We start from the raw sequence: 13,681 nt of genomic DNA, 5'->3' as shown, positions 1-13,681 counted from the left end.
GAAAAGAATTAAAAGTTTTTTTTTAAATTAAAAGTAAATGCTATATTTTTTAGTGTAATTAGTGCAGCGTAAACATTAAAATACGGAATGGTTTCTTTCCTTCTTAGTTAAAAAAAACAAACTTAAAATATGCTATTGTTAACAATTCGGTTAAAATTACGATAAATTGAAATTAATTTAGTTAAATTTTCGCGAAAAATTTATCAATTCACCTAGCTGAAAATAAGCGTTAAAAATATTGATATATAAGCGTTAATAATGCGTAAATAAAGCTCAAAATAAGCGTTAATAATACGTAAATAGTATGGATAAAATAAGTTTGTATTTTGGTTAAAATAACGTAAAATGTACGTTATTTTAATAAAAATAAGCGTTAAAAACACGTAAATATTCTTGGTGAAAATAACGAATTTATAGAACCAAAAATATACGTAAATAGTTTGGTGAAAAAAACGTAAAAAATACGTTAAAAATTGGTTACGAAATTCACCTTAGTCAAAATAACGGCAAAAATCCGTCATTTTTACGTTAAAAACAGCCCAAATATAAACGCTTTTTTACCTAATTCGAGACTACCACTCGAAACGGAAATAAAACGTTTTAAATAAACGTTTTTTTGCTCTAAACCTTGTGGCATTTTAACGTTATTTTCACGTAATTAATACTTATCTCTGCTGCATGGGAAGGTATACTATTTACATTAGGAAAGAAAATGCATTCAATTCATTTATAAAAAGAAAAAGTCCCTTAAGAAACTATAATTTCAAATAAAAGTTTCTTTTTGTTTTAACCGATTAAATATCTTATTTAATAAAGAATCTGATCAATTGTTTCCAATGTGATTTTTATTAGTTATTATTATTTGTTTCCTTTTTTTGCATCGCACATTATTTTTTAATATTATAAAATCAAAACTTGGGAAGACGATGGCAATGAAATGAAAGAATCACCTTCGCTCGAAACTGTCGGAGAAAGAGTGAAAGATAGGCGCTATTGTAAATTGGCGAAATTTGATTGTGGTTAAGAGTTCTAAAAAATGTATGATTTTTATATATATATCCGCTGTTGAACAGCCGATTTAATTTTGGGTTTATGATTACTAATGTTCAACTCAGTAGCCTTGTAAAATTTAACCAATTCAGAAGACAAGGAAACTCCTCCATCAGTACCCCCTGAGGTATTAATTTGCTATGGGAGCATGGAGGACTTTGCGACTCGACAGATTTAACGAGCATCAGTCACGGGGAGTCTTCGGTCTGCGGGGATCGAACCCACGACCTCTTGAATAAGGGCCCAGTGCCATACCAACCAGACTATATTGACCCTATGATGTCTGATTTAGAAAAGTGCTTCCCGGACAGCTGCTGACACCATAATGCATGGCGTTTTCATCAATGTACGACGGTCTCACCTTCGGCTGAATGCGTTAATGTTGTCGACTAGAGCAGTTCTTGTGAAGATTTCATTTCGTTGAATAAAATAATTTATCGTCATTTTATCACTTTCTTTTCATTCCATCTCTCTCTGTCAATCATTTCGTGTTACAGCATGTTTCGTGCTCTCACAACCAATTGTATAGGATGATTTGGGTTCTATCACCCTCACTTTATATAGCCCCTGGCCACATTATTCGACACACTATGTAAAATACTAATCATCAGGTGATCAGTTTTATTGTTTTTACGCGAATGAAACCGGTTTGCTCTTGTTTACGCTCGTGTATCAATGGCTTAAATGAGACGATATATAATATGACGATTGGATAAATTAGAAGATATATTAGATACATATAGAATTTTATATCAGGTATTATAATAGTATATTATAATAAATAGACGAAATTATTATAGGCACTGTAGTTTTTTAATAATGCACGTTTTCCAGGAGTTTATAGGCAATACTTTTGTATTTAAACATAAATGTAAGGGATTTTTTTATATACTTCCTAATTGTATTTATTTTTAACGTATTGCATTACGATGTTAACAACCAATTGATATAAGAGCGTAAACAAGTGCAAATCGGTTACATCGGCGTAAAAACAATGTATAGCAACACCTGATAATTATAATTTTGCCCTTACAGTGCGTCTAATAATTTGGCTAGGGACTGTATATATTATATAAAAAAATAAACAGTCTATCTAACAAACAGACTCCGGACAACACGCAGACGGATTTTTGATCGCTTTTTGGTCATTTCAATGAGGTTTATGAAATACCATTTTGAATGTTATGATACGCGAATTTTCAATTTGATTTATCTATTTTTTATACGCTACAGATACATTTCAAAACCACATCATTATTCCGTACTTATTTTTGACCATTTCCAAAAATAGGTTTAAGGTCAAAATATCGCATTCAAGTAATAACTTTTTTTTAAATTCACAACGTACTTATTCCATCGTTTTCTACTTTTTTCAATTTCCTTTTGCCGACGTTTCCAATTTCCTAAGCAGCGATTTGGCCATTTCTGTAAAATTTAGTTTCATTTCCGATGTTTTGATATGATATTATTACGAGAAGCAAATTTAGAATTTGGGTAATCACATTTTGAAGTGTGAAAATCAACTTTCGAACTTACATCTACATTGTTTCAATATATTTTTTTTCTGAACATGTTCTTTGAAACCCCACTATTTAAAACATGTTACAGTACTACTTAGAATTTCGAATTATAAAGTAATCACATATTAACAGGCATAATTAGCGACTATTCAATCATGAATCCATGTCATTTTCCGATGAATTCCTCATAGTTTTTCACATTCCCATATTTTTAATTTGAGATTACGTAGGACACCTGAATTTCGAATTATAGAATGAGCACATTCTGACGCATTTAACTTACGACATTCACTAATAAATCGAGGCTGCTAACTGATAATTTTTCAGTCCTTTTTCTGCGTTTTCTTTTTAAAATGTAAGATCCTGATATATGATATTATTGAGATAGAAGTTACGACTACAAGCAAACTTCTATCTCAATCAATTTTTAACAGGCTACGGAGTGTTTGGAGAACACCAATATAGATTATTCCACAAAACTCCAGAATGCAATTACTGTGGTGAATATCAATCTATTGATCACTTGTTAATGAAATTGTTCTCAATTCCAGACAATCCGGGGCAATAACTTTAATAATATTGGTCAACATCAATGCTATGATAACCTGACTTGTAGAAATATCATAAAAAAAGATTATTAAACAAACTTTAGAGGATGTATTGGGGGACGGTCTTTAATGCAGGGGTGATTGTGAACCCAAGTCAAAATTCCGGAAAATTTCCCGAGTTTAAAAAAAAAAAAAGTTTAAATTGAAAAATTAGAAAAAAATTTAAACTAGGTTTTTCTAGGAGAAGTAATTAAAATTTACAAATATGTCTTTCTTTCTTGAGTTTATGATTATAACTATTTACTGATAAAAAATGTATCTGGCTCTCCCTTACAAACAAAATAAACTGTGTTTTTAAGTTCCACCTTTGAAAATTTGATTTACGGAAACTTTTGTGATCAATGATTTTTTGAAACGTCTGGACCTTCGATCTCCGGAAACTTCCGGATCACTGTTAGCGAAAAATCCGGAAATCCGGATCTTTTCCGGAGCACAATCAGCCCTGTTAATGTCTCGGAACTTGTTCCTTCCAGCTTGGGTGTCTCATTTTTTTTTTACTACGTTTTTTATAAACTCTTCTTTTACTTGCGCCAATTTTATTGATATTTACTTTTGTACTATTTAATTGGTTTTAAAGTACTGTTTTTAAATGTTTTACAATATTGTTCTTTTGTAAATTTTGCACGTTTGTCTTTTAAATTGTTCTTTTAAATTATTCTTTTAATTGACACTTTTAATTGACACTTTTAATATTTTGCTGTTTTAAATGTTTATCACCTTACATGATTTTAGCTGCTCTACGCCCGCCATGTTCATGGGCTGTTGCCATGTCTGATGTGTATTTTATGTTTGTACTGTTTTCTGGATTTTTTTTATTTTTTATTTTAATAAACATTTACCCGTATGCCCTAATTAAGGGCGGGTCGGGGTAAATTCTTCCATATGATATTATTACGTCACGCGATTAAGAAATTGAATTATCACTTTTTAATATTGCTCTCGACCCTTTTAATACAAATTCATATCTGTTTCTGAGCATTAGTAATTTATTCATTGCTTTTCATGATTCATTGCGGCATAATTTTACGAAATCTGATATTTTTATACAAATTTGATAATTGGATACTAGATACAACTTACTAGTTTGACAACAATAAGTTTTTAAATTAATCTTTTTACAAAGTTGCCATTTTTCTGAAAATTGTCAATTTTTAGCTATTTATTGTAAAAATAGTAGTCTTACCTCGAACTTAGTAGCAAACAATCGAATTTTAGTTGCTATTGGTAGCTTTTTTCTTCACTCTTAAAAATAAAGGCCGCTACCTGAAATTGCAAAGAAAACAATGAGAAATCAAACATTATAATAAGTATTTCAAAGCACACAAGTTCGAAAATTCAGGAGAAAGAGAAGGAACTCAAAAGAGATGGATAAATTTTCTTTATACTTTGATTCGAGTTTTTTTTTAATTTTTTGTCTGATATACAAAACATTTGGTGGGGGTTAACGATTTTCTATTAAAATCTGGAAGTTTGCAGGGAAAATTCTAATTCATAGACTCTTTGTTAACAATATGCTTAAATAATTCTCATATTTTTTAGCAGATTGAATAACTATTAAAAAACAAAGGGTTATTATTTAGAGAAAAAATTCAATCGTGTTTTCTAGGTAAAAAATAAGCTAAAACTCTTTTTGGTCATTTTTTTTTTGGTGGAAAGGTTAACGATTTTTTGTTTTGTTTTGTTATGGGAAAAAAATCAGACTTTTTTTTATACTTAATTTCGTTGTAACTATGTTTTGGTGGGTGCTCCAAAGCATAATAAAAATTTTTATGCTTTAAGATTTGGAGGTCAAATTCGAACTTGCTTATAGGTTAAAAAGTAGCTAAATTTTGATTTAACCATTACTTAATTTAGTGGGTGGGGTAACGATTTCCAAATATGGGATAACGATGGCTGAATTAAAATTTCTGAAAGCTTGATAAAATTTTAGTAAGTTTGTTTCTTTGTAAAATTAACGACTTCCTTAATCGGGAGCACAATACAGTTTTAGCATTTGGAATTTTTAAAAAAAATGCTTAGATTTATTAAGTGTATATAAAAATCTGCTTTTGTCAGAATTTTTTTTCTGCAGGATATCAATCTTGGGCTTAAGCTGTCTTAACATTGACCAAAATTTAAAGGCAATATTAAAATTTTCATTTTTTTAACAAATAGTTGGGTACTTGCACTTCAGGAAGAAGATCGCAGGTACCCACTCATGTGATCTATGACGCCAGTGCCAGCTGATCATTTATAAGGAAAATAGAGTGTTAAAATCGAGCTAATTTTCTCCACATAAGTTAGAATGATAGTTAAAGTGAAGTTAATTAAATAGCGTGTCGTGTTGCACATCAAATTCGTTGAAATGTAATTCTTTCTTCTCTTCGTCTTTTACTTAACTTAGAATATTTATTTGTGTATTTTATTGTAACCAGGATATAATTTTGTTTAATGTACCTGACAACTTCAGTGCATAATTAGTTTATGTTCTTTATGTCCTATCTCTGTTCTAAATAAGAAATATATATGGAGAATTAAAATATTTGCGTGAGAATATAGAATGTGTCACTTAAGAGAATTGATACTTGACGGGCCTGGCTTACTCGAAATATAATGGAAAGAGCACAGTTGCTAACATATACCAATAAACGAATACCAAGTTTGGTCAACAACAACCAATTATGATACCCACACAACATCACTTGCAGGTATCCCTTTAGCTTAAACTTACTTTAGTCATAACGTTTCGTTTGAATAGCTAACGGAAAGTTTTGGTGAGCTCACGATTTGGTACAATAGGCTAATGTTTTGAGCAAAATTCAAACTTCTGATTCTTCTTGGGTGACTAAAAATCAGTTTTTGTCGTTCTTCGTATTATTATTTTTTTCTAAGCAATAACTTTTTATAAGGGTAAAAATGAGAGTCTCAATAAACTAATATTTCAAAACAAAATATGTAAATTTAGTTTAAAAGTTAGCTCTAATCAGCGAAAAGATGTAAAAAAAAATGCAGAAAGTTTAAAAGATGTAAAAAGTCTAGTGAGCAGACTTGGGATTTCGGAAGTTAGTCCATATTAGCTAGCACTACGAGGTGAAATTTTGAATTTGATTTCACAGTGGTAGATTTTTTAAGAATTAACTGAAAAAGCAGGTTTGGCCCTAATTTTTATTTGGAATGAAAGTTTTTGTTCTAAACATTTTATACAGCAGGCCAACGCTTTGGGGTAAAACTAAAACTTGTGGCTTCTGTGTCAAAAATCAGTTTACATTTGCTTTGACTATAGTAAACTGACTGGAAAAAAATCTCAAAACCAAGAAAGAGATAAACTAAATTTAGTGGGCTTGTTTGTACAATTAAAAGATTATGTCCATGCAGATTTCGCGCTAAGCGCATAAGTTTGGTGCTACTAGCGCCACTGTGAACATGCAAATCAGGGTTGCTTTAAATACGTGTTCAACAGTTCGTAAACATTATTTTTCGTAAGCTTTTGACATCGTGAGTTGATGTTAGGGAATAATGCCTTTAAGAAGATCTTATCTTAATACAGCTCTCACGATCAGAACTCAAAAAGGACGGTGATCTTAATACAGCTCTCCCGGCGTCTTACAAATCAGCAATGAATCAACTACTGGTATTCGTTCATCGAATTCAATCACAGATATAATTCTGGTGGGGGAATACTGTAGTGTATCTGAAATTTCAAAAATATAATTCTGATTCACTTGTATATAAGACATGTTAACTCGATTCTGTGGTGGGGTAACTTTCTATAGTAGAAGGTTGACGGTGTCAATAACTACTATTCCCACATTGGTGACCTGGACGTGATGTGAACACGGTCCACATTGAACAGTTGACTTGCTACTTATGACGGCGACATTGTCCACCTCAAGCTGTTGCTTCTCAGTCTCGATCACACACAACGTACAGCGTATACACTCGACTGCTAAAGGTAACACAGGAGCGATCACGACAGTGAACTTAATACAGCTCTCCCGGTTTCTCACGAAACATCCACGAATCAACTAGTGGTATTCGTTCATCGAATTCTATCTCAGATATAATTCTGGTAGTATACGCACTACAATGAATTTTTATTTTTGGAACTGCTTTTTTTGTGGTTCTTTTTATTTTGTTTTTCTACTGAACATATCATAAATATTTTATGACAAATTTAAAACACTTTATGTATAAATTGTAAATAAGTGTAAATAGTATTTATTAAATGCCTTTATTCATAAAGCTACTCATTTCACTTCAATCCTACGCCTAATTTTAAACGACGAGAAATCTGATTGACGCTTTTTGATAGTTGTTTCGCAGACGTCTCCTAAGATTCACCTCGTGTTTTATCCACATTACGTCTACCATAGTTATTTATGAAACATCTGTTCTTAGGCCATTGTGGATTATCCATAATTAAGTAATTAGAAAACGTCTAGTTATGTTTGATCAACGATGCCTAATGGATAACGTGGATGAATTCTGGACGTCTGCAGGATGGATTTTACTGTATGGAAATAAAATTAAGATTGTTTGGATAAAAATTAGCTATTATTCAATTAGGATATAGACATTTTGTTGGTCGAAATAGGTTAACGATTTGCTTGCTTGGGTTAACGTATGAAAGCGAATTTCAATCTCGGTTAAAAATTAGTTCTTCAAATCATGTTTTGATAAAATTTGACAATTGGGCAAGTGAGCTAAGCTAATTCCTTAGTTAGACTACCGTTTCGGTTTTGACAATTGTAATTGGGTATAATATGAAAAAAACACAACTACTTCGATTTAGTAGGAACAACATATGACGCAATGCTAAACGAATGGAATTTAGTTGTTGTTTATTTAGTTATTGTTACTAGTAGTTGTTATTTGTTTTAGTTGTTGTTTATTTAGTTTCAATAACTTTTCTTTATAATGCAATAAAATCTGGCGAGCAGCTATTTAAACGATCGAACACTTCGTTTGTTTATTTGTGGCTTGAAGTTAGGCTCACAGAAAATGCCGTTCATGGGTTAAATTTAGTTGGAACAACACAACCTGTGACGTAGGCTATATTATACCCAATTGTATTTTAATGTTTTTGGTTGTCAAATGTATGGCTAATGATTTCTTACAATGAGCTTAATTTTTGAACACGAAGTTCACTTTCTTGGTTTTTAGGTCAGAAGTTAGCTGAAACTTGTTTTTGCCACAAAATTGTATAGTAATTAGACAAATGAAATTTTTTGATGGGTTAATGCAGAGGTGGGCACCACAAATTATGCGGGGAATGCATTCTGAGTGACTCGCGATTCTGTTAGCAATATTGCGATGGACGGCGCTATACAACGTTAAAAAATAAAAATTATTCTAAAATTGTATACATATTTATTCTTTGTTATTTCAGTTTATGAATATGTGATACCTACCTATTTTTAATCTGTTATAAACATTGTTTAAAAACAAGTACCGTTTATTGCCTTCTGCTGAACATCTTAAAAACCATCAACCAATTTCAACTTTAGATTTACAACTAGCCATCGAGGAATTGGCAAAAATCTAAACTAAGTGTCATCGGTTTTAATTTTTCAATACTAAAATTTGTGTATGTAAAATTATTGCGAGAATTTAAAGAAAAATTTGCTTTGAAATGTGTCTGTGAAACATATTTTCTTGCTTGTAAATGATTTATATACTTATTTTATTAAATTTTTATTTCCATCATAGTTCAACTAACAATTTAGTAATAATAAATTTGTCTTTTTCAAATAAAGAAAAAAAAATTTCAAATTCCTACTGCATATTATAATTTTTTAAACCTTGGAAATGAACTCGATTAATTTTTTTATTGCGAAATTCATTTTATTTCAACTGATTTTGGTGGTTTAAATGCAAAGGCGAATTCTAAAATTTTTACATCTAATGCCTAGATTAACGCAATCAGTTTCCTGCAATGGGCTTCTATGCAAAAATTTTAACTTGTGGTTTAAAATCCGATAAATATTTCTCACTGTCAATTTTTTTTTGGACAGGTTGGCCAGAAAAAAAACCTTTAGAGGTTAACGTTTTATTTCAAAAAACTTCTGTTTCACGGTAAATAGGTCTATCAGAGAAATGAGCTATCAAGCAATGGGTTATCAATTTTAATAGATTATCATTTCGAGTGGGCTAATATTCGGTCAAACTTCTGTTCCAAAGATATCTTTGTTATTGAATTTCCGAACGAAAATTTTTGAAGGACTAAAGTATTTTTTTTCCAATGCTCGCCTGGGGAATGACCTACGCCACACAGGCAGCTGAAGGGCAGATTTGTTGGCACCCTATTAGGTGGGCCAACGTTGCTCCCACAGTTAAGGACAGATAGTACAGAAAGGGAAAGAACATCCATGCTTTGCCCGGAATTCGAACCCAGAACCTTTCTGATGAATGAAGGACTAAAGTAGAGTAACGAAATTTCTACAAGCAGCTAACATTTTGAGTCAAAATTCAATATCGTGATTTCTAAATTCTAACATTTACTTCATCTTACTATTTATGCTGTTATCAACAAATATTTGATGTAATGTTTTACTTTTTAAATCTCCGTATATTCCTTGGGTGGGACAAGGCTCTCCTTATCTTCCTAAATTTCTAAATAAAATATTAGTCAACACTTGCTACTGCTTGTTTTAACGGTAGGTTTATCGATCGTTAAATATGCAAAACTACATTTCATACCATAACTACATTTTAGCTATTGAGCTAACGAACAGGGTTGCCGGATTTAAGCCAAGATAATACAAAGCTGGTGAGTTTTTTTGTTCCAGCAACTAAAATAAGATCGGTAAAATAAATTAAATGCGGACTTTTATTAAAAGAAAATATTTTTCAAAAATCGAGGTGACGTAAAAGAAGCTCGGTAATTTTAATTACATGGTACAGTGCATACAAAAAAAGATATCACTCTGAATAACAGTTGTTCTAACGATCGGATTTTCACGTACATGTTCTAATGTTCGGGTAATGATCACGTACATGTTTTCAGGTTCTAATGATCCAATTTTCAGTGTCAATCTTAATGGTTCCTGGGGGTGACCTCAAATATGCTAATTATTTAGTGATAACTAATAAAATTACGAAATGAGACACAGAAACGTACTTTCTCTGAATATATATATATATATATTTGGATATTTAACCTTCAAAACATAGGGCATAGCCACAATCTTGGAAATTGGTCCCCATAGTTTAATCAAGAGAGGGATTCAAAGTACGAACTTCTTAATGGTAATTTCCCTTTTCGCGTTTTTAGTCATATTTTAAAACTAATTAAGCACTTCATAAAACAAACAAAAAATATGCACCCATTCATAAAACCCATTTACCCAAAGATAATTTTATGAAGAATTTTTTTTTAATAACTATTATTTTTTTATAATTTAATGTAATTATGGATAAAAAAAATTTAATTTTGATGTACAATTTTTATAGCATTTTAATCTACGTATTTTTGTATATCAAAATCAGAAGTTTCAACCGTTTTTAGTAGAAACCGAGAAAAATCACAATTGTTTTTAGAAAAATAATTTGGCGAAAATGAAGAAATATATTAAAATGAGGGAGATTAATATTATTTAAATGCAGATAATTTACGACAAAATTAACTTACGCTTTCGCGTAGCGTAAAAATTTCATTAATTTTCATATCGTAGCATAATATTTGTTTCGGTAAAAACCGATTGCTAATATTTTTTTTTAATTATAAAATACGATGTTTCCTTTGTAGTCCTAAAATATTTGTAGTACTAAAAATTTATTCGTAATTCAGTAAAGAAATTCGAATAAAAGATTTTATTAAATAAAAAGCATTTCATTCAACGAATATCTAGTTTTATAAAAACATGTTTTTGATAGAATGATTATTCATCAGCTTTTTTAATTTTATTTTTTAGTTTGTCTTTTCTATAATTGATACAATTTTAATAATATACATACGTATGCATAGATTTGGAAAAATATATTTATCAATTTCTTAAGTATATATTTTATACTTATTCATGCAAATACGTAGTCAACATTTTTAAGCATCTTAAAATTTTTCGACATCTTATATATTGTTTTAATCTTAAAATAAATTTTTTAATTACCCGTATGCGTGTGTTTCGCAGAACTATTTCACCAATTATATAATTAAATTTTAACAGTTCTCAAAATCTTTTTCTTTACGCTACCAAGTATATTTCTTTATTAATATACTAATAATTTTTTTTTAAATTTAGATTTTTTTTTAAGTAAAATTCATTCTTAATTTATTGTCAAGTTTTCATTAAATGAAAACTTAGAATTATTGCTAGCTAGCTGGGGATTAAATCTTGTTAAGAAATTAAATATTCTGCTGATAAAAACTATTCTATGCCAAACAGCTATTCTATGCTATATACTAAGCATACTGTTAGAGGGACCAGAAAGTAATGTCGTTTCGGTGCATTTGATATTTGTTAAGATTTCATTTTTAATCAATGATGTATTCACCCTCGTTAGCAACAACGATTTCAATGCCAGATCGAAAAATGATGAATAGATTTTTAAGACTAACAAATATTTAGTGTGACAGAACGGCATTATTTTCCGGTCCTCCTAATACTTTTTTTCGAAAAAAAAAATCGTCTTTTTTATTGTTTCTTTTAAAGTAACGAAAAGTAAATGCATATGTATGCACATCAAAAAACTACAACAGATTGCTTTGTTCTTTAAATGAACGACAAATTGCGCACATACAATTTTATGTTCAAACTTGTTCTCGCCCCTCTAATTTTAAGAAATTGCCCTCTTAAAAAGGTTAATGTTGAAAAAATTTGCTTAAAGTTAAAAACTCACCTTCAGAACAATGAAAACAATAAATTTTTATATCAGGAAAATGCCCGATATGCCTTATTTTGTGAAAAAGCAAACACTAAAAATACAAAATTGTAAAAAAGATTCCAAAACGGTAAAATTTTTAGAATCATCTAAAAAAATTGTTTTCTCGACTTTAGAAGTTCCTTAACCCTTTGCGGTCGTATTAAGTTTATACATGGGTGTCATGCTGGTCGGAATTAATTTTCGTTGAACGAATAGTAATACATAATATGCAATAATGCATGATTATGAAGAAAAAATAAAATTTTTTAATTCTTTTTCAAACTTTAGATATATGTAACACAATATGTTTTAATTTCGTGTAAAAAATATATTTTAACAATTTTCTATCGTGTGATATCTTTCAAAGCAGTCATCAATATGAAGCCTTGGTTTTCGAGAACATGTGTCGCAAAAAAATTAGTATGGCATCTTCCGACTTTGATTTTTCTGTTTGAACATTCAGAATAATCTTTACATCTTCACCAGTGCCGCAATATATGTAGTTTGCCATTAAGCTGTGGCTAAGAGCAGACATACGTCTGGAACGGTAAAAAAGCGTTGGTGGCTGAGAATAGACATACGACAGCAAAGGGTTAATACTAAAATAAGATATATCAAGGGATTTTTAAATAACACAGTATTTTATACCTGTAATTAATATTTTCAGCAAATAATTTCAATGTACTTTTTATCGAAATCATAAATAGAAATTGTTCTTTAATTTCACCGTAAAAAAGACAAGAATTTTAATGTTTCATTTATGATCAATTGAAACGTGACAATTAACCCCAGAATTGAAATTTGTTTCGAGGTAACATTTAATTGCCTGAAACTATTAGAAACAATTAAACTTATTAAAATAACAAGATTAGAAACTAAACCTGTTTCTTTATTTTGTTAAGAGCGGCAGGAAAAAGGAGAAAAAGTAGTCCATTAAGTTTGACACTTATATGAATATCCGATTATTAGAACGAAAATTATCCAGGGTTATACCTTTTTTTTTGGTGCACTGTACATTACTTGGTATGATTTTATATGATAATTTGAAAATCGTTAGTTTATTGGAGAAACAGATGTAAACTTTAGAAGCATTAAGAACAATACTTTTAAACTACTTGAAATTATAATAATCAATTTCCCACAACTTTTACAATCAAAAATATTTTAACTAGTACTTTTAACAAATATAAGATTTTTATAGAAAATTCCTGATAAAAATATTTATCACAATTTATGAAAAATGTTTGTTTAAACAGGAATATTGTATGAATTAAAACGTGACTATAATATAGTTAGAATAATATTTTAGGCTGATTTTAAAGTAAGTAGGGTGAATTGCACAAACAAATGAATTACTGTATATTAATCACATTTTAACCGTTTTTGTAGTAAGTACCGTTAAAAAAAGTAAATAACTTCAATTAGGAAGACATTTTGCTTAGAAAAAATTGAGTGGAAAAATATACTTATTACTAAAGTTTATTTGCACAGTAGAAATTTTAACTAATACAATCTTATTAATAATTTATTTTTACACTGGGAAAGATGCATTACTCAATGCATTACTCTATAAAATTCTAATTTTTTTAAAACTTTATTTTAGGCTTAACTACAATTTTAATTTGGATAATAACCCCATTTATTATCGGAACGATTCAATAA

At 29.8% G+C, this 13,681-nt stretch overlaps 1 long non-coding RNA gene across 1 annotated transcript in view; it reads left to right on the top strand.

Annotated features, from left to right (window-relative positions):
- Window positions 1-13,681, top strand: part of LOC139424883 (uncharacterized) — a 138,467-nt gene that overhangs the window by 69,757 nt on the left and 55,029 nt on the right. The gene's annotated exons all lie outside the window — the stretch shown is intronic.

This window comes from Parasteatoda tepidariorum, unplaced genomic scaffold (genome assembly GCF_043381705.1).
Source record: "Parasteatoda tepidariorum isolate YZ-2023 unplaced genomic scaffold, CAS_Ptep_4.0 HiC_scaffold_57485, whole genome shotgun sequence".
Taxonomy (NCBI): Eukaryota; Metazoa; Arthropoda; class Arachnida; order Araneae; family Theridiidae; genus Parasteatoda; species Parasteatoda tepidariorum.
This window is presented reverse-complemented; position numbering and strand designations above follow the sequence as displayed.